The sequence below is a fragment of the Macrotis lagotis genome, chromosome 2 (assembly GCF_037893015.1).
Source record: "Macrotis lagotis isolate mMagLag1 chromosome 2, bilby.v1.9.chrom.fasta, whole genome shotgun sequence".
NCBI classification, from domain to species: domain Eukaryota; kingdom Metazoa; phylum Chordata; class Mammalia; order Peramelemorphia; family Peramelidae; genus Macrotis; species Macrotis lagotis.
Genome location: NC_133659.1, coordinates 339,789,488 through 339,796,528, shown reverse-complemented (window position 1 = coordinate 339,796,528; position 7,041 = coordinate 339,789,488). Strand labels below are relative to the sequence as shown.

Below are 7,041 nucleotides of genomic sequence, written 5' to 3'. Positions count from 1 at the left end.
TCAGTACCTGAAGGATCCCCTCACTCAAGTTGGCAACATCATAGCAGTTGGAGGAGGGGTGGCTAGGTGGCACAATGGAATAGAGCACTAGCTCTGGAGTCAGTAGTACCTGAATTCAAATCTGACCTCAGACACTTAGTAATTACCTAGCTGTGTGGCCTTGGGCAAGTCACTTAACCCCATTGCCTTGCAAAAAAAAAAACCTAAAATAATCTACATAGCAGTTGGAGGAGAATGGACTTGAGAGTGAGGATGAGGGTGATGGGCTAACCCTTTGATGGGGACAAGGACCTCAAGAAACCTTTCCTGAGGTCTGAAGGGAAAGCTTTTCAATTCCATTGAATAAACTAATACTGGCACAAAAAAATGTAAACTGTATGATTTACAAAGTGCTTTATATCTACTATCTCATTAGATCCTTATATAGGTCTTATAGGAGTTATCAGATGACCCTCCTCTTGAGGAGACTGAGTTTGGTATAGTAGAAAGAATTTGGAACTGAGTGGCAGATGCTCTTCAGCATTTCAGTCCCAGCTTTGTCACCTCCTATGTGTGTGACCTTTGGGAAGTCTGGTGACTTCTCTGAATAGCCATTTCCATTTTGGTTATATGAAGGTGCTGTATGAAAGCACCTTTAACTCTCTGCATACATTTAGTCAAGAAAGCTAAGACCCAGAGTAGTAAAGGGATTTGTTAAGAACCCCGGTTAGAAAATGGAACACTGAGGCTACTTATTCAGATGATGGAATTCAAAGCCGAATCCTCTTCCTCTCCCAGACCCTCAGCTGACTCAGCAACTGCTTCTATTTACTTGTATTCCTAACTATCACTGACTAAAGCAGGGGTCCCTGACCTTCTGGTGAGTATCAGCGGCCTCTTTGGGAGACAGTCTGATGGAGCCCCTGAAAATCTCCAAATTCCAATTTTCAATATATAAAATAAAATACAAAAGATTACAAAGGAAACCAAAGACTTGTGAAAATAAAAACTGAATTTTTTCCACATACAAATTCAAGGGTCCATAAAATCTATTCACAGACTCCTTTGGGTAGACTCTGAAATGGTTTAGGGAAAAATTAAGGTCAAAGAAATCAGAGACAGAGTTTGATCTTAGGGTAATCATGCCTCTTAATCTACTGTAAGAATATCTTCTCTGGATTTTTATCCTAGGACAAGGCCCCGAGAAAGTTTTCATTTGCTGCCATCATTTTGGACTCCCAGGACTTAGGTTTAAATCCTAACTCTACTCCTGACTGCCAGAGAGGTCATTTCCCATTTCTAGAATTCATTTCCCTCGCATTTACAAAAAGGGCCTTAGACTAAATGACCGCTAAGGTTCCTTCCCCTTCTATATCCTGAATTCCATGGGATTTACCACCAGGTAATTTCAGTGATCTCTCTTCTGAGATTGAATGAAGTGAAGAAAGCTTTTGGAAAGCTGAGATCCAGTTAGTGGAAATTTATTCTTTTCTATTTGAATGTTGATGCTTTTTACAATCCCTTTCTAGTGGAAAACTATTAGCGTACATCATCTTCCTCAGTTCCTCTACAGAATTAGACTTTATGTTTCTAACACTTTTAATTCCTTAATTTCTAGCAAAAGAATCTCAAAATCTCAGAGCTGGAAGAGACAAAAGTAAGGAAATGAAGGCAGAGAGGAAGGAGGGAAATAAGTTTCTCTCCAATTTAGCAGGTCATATTCATCTCACCTTTTTGGATGACAGCCAGTGGGGAAGGGCAATTACTGTTTCCCCAAAGGACTCCTTCCTCTTCAGGTTAGTTTGAATCATTCCTTCTTTTATTCAGTGAGAATTTATTATGTCTAGTAATGTATGACCCAGGAACTAAGCGAAATATTATGAATTGTTTTGTTCTTTGTTTTTTTTCCCCTCAATAATATGCAAAACAAATTTTAAACTTTTAAAAATTGTTGGAGTTCTAAATTCATTCCCCACCTCTCTCTTCTCTCCCCTCCCTGAGAGGGTAAACAATCCGTTAAGCACATGCATTCATGTAAAATATTTCCATGTTAGTCATTTTGCACAAGAAAGTGAAAAAGAGATAAGAGAAAGAGAAAATGCTTCAATTTGTATTTAGACAATATCATTTCTTTCTCTGTAGGTGAATAGCATGCTTCATCATTGATCCTTTGAGATTATCCTGGATCATTGTATTTTGGAGAATAGCTAAGTCATTCACAATTCAACATGCAACATTGTTGTTACTGTGTACACTTTTTTCTTGGTTTTACTCACTTCATTTTGCATCCGTTAACATAAATCTTTCCAGGTTTGTCATTTCTTACAGTGTAGTGATAATCCATTACATTCATATACCACAGCTTGTTTAGTCATTCCCCAATTGATGGGCATCCCTTTAATTTCCAATTCTTTGACACCACAAATATTTTTGCTTCAAATATTTTTGTAAAAGTAGGTCTCTCTTCTTTTTTCTTTTTTTAATTCTTTTTTATGTCATTGGGATAGAGACCTAGCTGTAGCATTGATGAATTAAAGAGTATACCCTTTGAATAAATTGTTTTCCAGAAAGGTTGGATCATTTCAGCCATGCATTAGAATCCCAGCAATCCCATTTCCACTCTAATATTAACCCTGGGAAATGTTAAAAGATTGTTCTTGATATCAATTCTCATTTGACTTATTTACAACTTCCCCCACTGCCCAACTCTCTTCCATCGGTCACCCAAAACAAAAAAAAAAAAATCCCTTTGTTAGCCCTTCAAATATTTACCAACACAAATCATGATCCCATGATTTTTTTTCCTCTTCTCAAGATTAAACACTCCCTACTACTTCAATTTATCCTCCTGGGACTTAATCTCCAAAGTGATTCCCTTTCTTAGTTTCTTTCCATAGATACATTTCCCTTTATCAACGTCCTTGCTAAATTGTGTCACCAAGAAATGAATAAAATGAGCCACAATAAGTGGTCTGACCAAGGCAGAAAAATGCTCTCCTTCCACATCTCGCTTACCTGGCTTCTCTGGCTACCTCTAAGTCTCATTTAAGATCTACATTTGAGCAAGAAACCCTTCCCCTTCTTCAATGCTAGTCCCTTCGGGACAGCCAGATGGTGCAATGGATAGAGCATCAACCAGCCCTGGAGTCAGGAGGACCTGAAATCAAATCCAGTCTCTGACACTTAATACTTACTAGTTAACCCCATTTCCTTGCCAAAAACCAAACAACAACAGCGACACAAAGAAAAAAGTTAGTGCCTTCTCTATAAATTATCTCCAATTAATCCTATTCTTATCTTGATGCTACATATCTGTTCATGTGCTGTAACCCCCATTAGATGTGAGCTAACCCTTAATACAGAGTTTCTTATTTACTGGATTATTGCTCCCTTCATCTTGGGAGCTGTGCCTCTCTATGCAGTTCAAGAATAACTAAACTATGGTAGCTCCTCTATTATACTCCCAACTTATACCGATCTTGCAGTCTGCCTAAACCTCGGGAGGTTTAATAGAAAACTGCTCTTATGCCACACCTCCAACATGTAGCACCTGTATAGCTGATTACTTAGATTCAAGTGGAGAACTTTACACTTGTCTGTTTTTCATTTCATATTACTAGACAACCTAGTGTACTAAACTTGGAAGCTATTTTGGATGCCAACTCTGTCACCCACCATATTCGCTTTCCCTGAAAAGTGTGTCTTCTGTAAATCCAATATCTGGGTTTTTTCTATAATTTTTTTTCTTTTTCTTCATGCCATTTCTAAGATGGCAACTTAGATTATTACCAAGCACCTATGGGGGTAAGACACCATGGGTAATGTCTATCAAACCATTATGCTTGTATTTATAATCTCTGGGGGTCTTGTTATGGGAAGAAAGTCCTGTGCTAATTCTTCACTGAGAAAATAATTAAATGATTTTAATTAAGTGATTCGTAAGTATGAATAAAATATGGACCATGTGAGTCAGAACACTCAGCCAACACTCTATTCTGAATGGGCCAATTATGAAACATTAAATCCAGTTCTAGAAGTGATATTCTGGGAAGTATATGGTCCAGCTGAGGAGGGCATTCAGCATGGTGACTGGTCTTGAGTCTACAAACAGACTGAAGGAAGTTGATAAAAGTAGGTGATGAAGAAGTAGAGAAAGAGAGGTTGGTGATATAGTTACTATCAGGACCAATGCATAGCAGTTGCAAGAAAAACAATTTAGGGGGTGGCTAGGTGGCGTAGTGGATAAAGCACCGGCCTTGGAGTCAGGAGGACCTGAGTTCAAATCCAGCCTCAGACACTTAATAATTACCTAGCTGTGTGGCCTTGGGCAAGCCACTTAACCCCATTTGCCCTGCAAAAAACCTAAAAAACAAAAACAAGATAGCAAATCTAATAAAGACAATTTCAAAAATATTCAGAGAGCCAAAATCTCATTAATCACAATAGGTTGGACATAATTGCTAACAATATCAAATTTTTATTACAATGAATTAGCTTACAGGTGAAAATTTCACTGAAAAGGTTTTTCACAAGACTTTTCTCTAAATTTAAACATTTCCCTAAAAATATTTCCTTTTTTAACTTCTAGAATGGTAGATAATTCTTTCTTTTTCTGTCTTTGCTTTAAAAATCATATAAAAATTCCAAAAAAAATAGAAAATCCCCAAACCCCAGAATAATAAAGAAATAAAGAAATTCCAATTTCCACTGTGGATGACTTTCTAGTAGGAATATTGGTCAGGTCTGGGCTGGATCAGATGGTCTTCTATTCCCTTTGCCAACTTGGAGGCTCCAGGGTTTTGACAACTTCAATGCCTTGACTTGGGACTTTGTGGCATGGCATTCTTCCTTAGCTAGACTTTCTTCAGAGTAAAGGACAGGTCCCAGACTCAGCCTGGAGGATGTTCAATCTGAAATGAGGAACAAAGAGCAAAGATTTTGTGTGTATGTGTGTCTTATACCTGCCTCAGGTTGAGGAAAGCATTTCATTTCAGGTGAAAGGACCAAGAGTCTCCACCTGAAGAAGGTGCATGCTAATGGATACCCAGAGAGAAATTCTAAAGGAAGGACCCCAGAACCCAAGCCAGCAAGGCTCTTTTATGTTTCTGCTTTAAACATGGTCCAGTTTTTTGATTGTCTTAATTTTCCCAGTACTTTTGTGGAGAAAGTGGGGAATACAAAGTTCCTATTGCCCTCTCAGTTACTTCTCCAGGGCATGGACCCTCCATTAAGGTAGGAACCAGATGAAAACCAGATGGGGATTTGGGAGGAGAATGAAATTTCTGAGCTTAACGTTTCCTTGATGGTAGGAGATAGAATAAATCAGACCTGACTGGTCTGGGGAGGAGGAATCTTGACTAACTCTTTGCTTGATGAACCCTATTAAGATTCTACATCTGACATTTGCTCTGCCCTGTATAATCTTGAACAAGTCATTGTCTCAGTTTCCTTATCTGTCAGCTGAAGGAGTTGTACTGGATAACAGTGACCCTGAACAAGTCACTTAACCCCTCTGTCTACTGTAATTTTCTCATCTTTAAAATAAGGAGATGGAACGACTCCTGGGGCAGACCAAGGTGGTGGTGGGAAGCTAGGAAGCTCCCAGAGCTCTTCCTGACACAACTTTAAAGGCAGTCTCTACACAAACCTTAAAATTACAGATCCCATCAAGAAAAAGAGTGAAAGAAGTTCATAACTCATGATATTGGGGAGGATCTTTAGTCAAGGTCTGTCACTTCTGGGGTACAGGGGAAGAATAGTCCAATATAGGCAGGAGAGCTGGAAAGTCAACAAGAGGGTCTCAGCCACAGTGCATTTCAGGACTTGATTCAGCAAGCCAGAGTGATAGCAGACCAATAGGGAGGGGAACAACCCCATACAAAGTCTGAGTCAGGGAAGACTGGTACAGCAGACAGATCTGGGTTGGAACAAATAATTACATAGACAAAGTTTGACATAAAAGAGGAAGCATACTTCTATATAGACAAATGCCTGGGCTGCAAAGGCAACATCTTATCAAGAGATAGACCAGGACCCAAATCCTAGCCCCAGTACAAAAAGCTTGGGACTATACTCCTGATATTCCAGGAGCAGAGCTCAACTATCAAAATGGACCCAAAACTCTAAGAGAGCGCTAAACATAGATAGCTACTGTTTTTCTAGAGAGACAATTAAAATGTCATTTCAGAAAAGGAAAGCAGTAACAGATTTCCTATAGGGGAAGCCTCAGGAGTTTATCTCAATCTCAAATCTCAAACCTCTTGGAAGAGCTCAAAAAGGATTTTAAAAACCATGGAAGAGAGGAGGAAGAAAAATGGGGAAAAAAGAAATGAGAACTATGCAGGAGAATTACAAAAAATTGATTGAACGAGTCAACTCCTTTAAAAATAAAATGATCTACTGGAAAAAGGATGCAACTCATCAACAAGTAAAATTGATAAAATAAGGAGATGAACACATACTACTCAGGATTGTTGGGAAGAGAAAAAATGAAGCAATATTTGTTAAGCACTGTGCAAACCTGAAGGTTTTAAAAAATGCTACCTGTATCAGCAGCAACAACAGCAATAATAAAGAAGAAGAAGATATATTAGTGCTATTAGAATGAGGAGATTATTTTATCACTGAGATATATTCCTTTACGAAATCAAAAATCCCATGGCTAACCACTCAAACTATGAAGTATTTAAGAGTTGCCTCTGTGCTAGTCATTCTACATACCCTGAAGACAGTAAAAATCGTGACTCTTTCCCTCAAGAAGGTCCCCTTCATTTGCTCATTCTATCAGGGCAATAATCAAGCACAATTTGGGGCTGTCTGCAATGGAGAATACCATCTGTAGCCAGATTGTAGAGTTTAAACAAAGACCAAAGACTATTCCCTTCATTTTATCTTAAAAAACAAGTTGTCTCATGGACTACATAATTTTGCTATCTCTAATATTATATTTTTTCCTCAATGAGGTGTTTTTTCTTTCAACATTCAATTTTGATCAATGTATAGCATGAAAACAATGTAAGTATTATCAGACTGTCTTCTGGGGGGGGTGGAGGGAGGGAAGGG

The 7,041-nt window shown here is 38.4% G+C and overlaps 1 pseudogene; it reads left to right on the top strand.

The window, feature by feature from the left end:
* LOC141510902 (ragulator complex protein LAMTOR2 pseudogene) overlaps positions 1 to 91 on the top strand; it is a 414-nt pseudogene extending 323 nt beyond the window's left edge.
* The last annotated feature ends 6,950 nt before the right edge of the window (positions 92 to 7,041 follow it).